The following is a 2,239-nucleotide window of genomic DNA, read 5'->3' as shown; positions in this document are numbered from 1 at the left end:
TTAAGTTCAAATTCGAATTTTACTTCCTATTTTAGTTTAGGGACTCACTAAAATAGGAAGGTATCCCGAAATGCTATTTATAGAAAATCTATTTTTAGAAATTTCATTTTTCATCCATTGTTGCTAATTTCAATACTCGTTGAACTGCTATTTATAGTAGTGCTATTTTTAGCATTTCTTGTTGATATTTTCAACACTCCCTCTCAACAAGAAAGGGATTATTAGTAACCCAAATCCTGTCTCTGTGGAACTTGAACTTGCATTTTGACAATGCCTTCATCAAAATATCTACATCCTGTTCCTTGGTCGAAACATACAGCAACAACATGATCCTCTTGACCACACAGTCTCGAAGATGGTGATACCGGATATCTTTGTGCTTGGACCTGTCATGAAAAACTCGATTCTCAAAGAGTTTGATGCAACTCTGATTATCACAGTAAATCACTGTAGGATCCATCCTCTAACCAAACAATCCAACTAGAATCTTCCACATCCAAATGGCCTCACATGCAGCTTGATTAGTAGCCATGTATTCAGCCTCTATTAAGCTAAGTGCAACTGATCTTTGTTTCCTGCTGTACCAGGAAACTACAGCTAAACCAAGGTTGAAGATTCCTCCAGAAGTTCTCTTCTGGTCTGATGGACTCCCTGCCCAATCCGCATCTATGAAGCCCTGAAGCTTCACTCCCTCTATCCGTCTATACCATAATCCAAACTGAGATGTGCCTTTGAGGTATCTCAGCACATGCTTCGCTACCTTCCAAAATAGCTTGGTAGGCTGAACCATAGCTTGACTCACTTGGTTCACTGAAAAGCATAAGTCTGGTCATGTGTTCACCAGATACATAAGTGAACCCACCAGCTACTGATAAAAAGTAGCAGCTACTACCTCACCTAAAGTAGCATACTCCTTCCTCCAGTTCCCAACTAGAGGAGTCTGCATGGGTTTGCACTTGTTCATATGGAACCGCATGAGGATCTCATTGGCATACTTACCTTGAGATACAAAAACTTCTCCATCTTTTTGCCACACCTCCATGCCTAGAAAGTAGTGCATAAGACTCATGTCTTTCATTTCAAACTCTCTTGCAAGGTCCTCCTTGCAAGACTGTATCAACTCATCATCGCTTGTCAAAATCAGATCATTGACATAAAGAACAATGCTCAATGGCTTTACCTTCTACCATGATGTGGTAAAGGTTTTCATCTAATTCACTCTTGGTGAAGCCCAACCCGATGAAATAGCTATCGGTCCTGGTGTACCAAGCACATGGTGCTTGCTTCAACCCATATAGAGGCCTCTTGAGTCTGCACACATGCGCCTCGCTATCGAAGGTTTCGAGACCTTCTGGTTGCTCAATGTAACCTCCTCCTCAATCTTCCCATTCAGGAATGTTGTCTTCACATCCATCTGGTGGATCTTCCACCCCATCTGAGCTGATAGTGCCAAAATCGATCTAATTGATGAGTACCTTCCTACAAGAGAAAAAGTCTCATCGTAGTCGATCCCCTCAACCTGTGAGAAACCTTGGGCAACAAACCTTGCCTTGTGTTTCTCAACACTACCATTAGCTGTCTGCTTTACCTTGTAAAGCCATCTGGAGCTCACCATTGACTTGTCCTAAGGTCTTGGGACAACATCCCAAACGCAGTTCTGCATGATGGAGTCATACTCCTCCACCATTACATCAACCCAAACTAGTTGCTGCACTGCCTCCTCGAATGAAGAAGGCTTAGAATCTACACACTCCCCAACCAGGTCCATGTAACCAGTGTATCGCTTGAGCGACCTCCTCTGTCTGCACTAAGAAGATTGTTGTCCCACATTCTCCCGCACGTCCAACATCAACATGTCAGCTTCCCTTGAGCGTTTCCGCCCATCTCTGGAAGTATCAACATGAGTGGATGTCTCCACTCCCGGATCCTCTGCATGCAGCTGCTCTGCATTAATCTGAGGCTCCTCCTCCTTAGGAACTGAAAGTTCCTCATCTACGTGCAACTTGAGCTCCCTCTCAAGTGACACTTGCATGGCTTTCTTCTCGTCGAACATTAGATCCCTGCGTACCACAGTCCTCTGAGTAGAAGGCAGGTACACCCGATAGTTGTGGGTGTATTCGTATACCTCACAAGTATTCCCAACTCAGCTATTGGGTCTAGCTTCTTCCTGGCATCTTTGGTCACATGACAGTAAACTGATGATCCAAAGATTCGGAAGTGACTTACATCAAGTTACTTC

The sequence above is a fragment of the Pinus tabuliformis genome, chromosome X (genome assembly GCF_031772625.1).
Source record: "Pinus tabuliformis cultivar Carrire ecotype Pingquan chromosome X, CPIR1, whole genome shotgun sequence".
Taxonomy (NCBI): Eukaryota; Viridiplantae; Streptophyta; class Pinopsida; order Pinales; family Pinaceae; genus Pinus; species Pinus tabuliformis.
The sequence above is the reverse complement of the archived record's forward strand: the minus strand, read 5'-3'. Positions refer to the sequence as shown.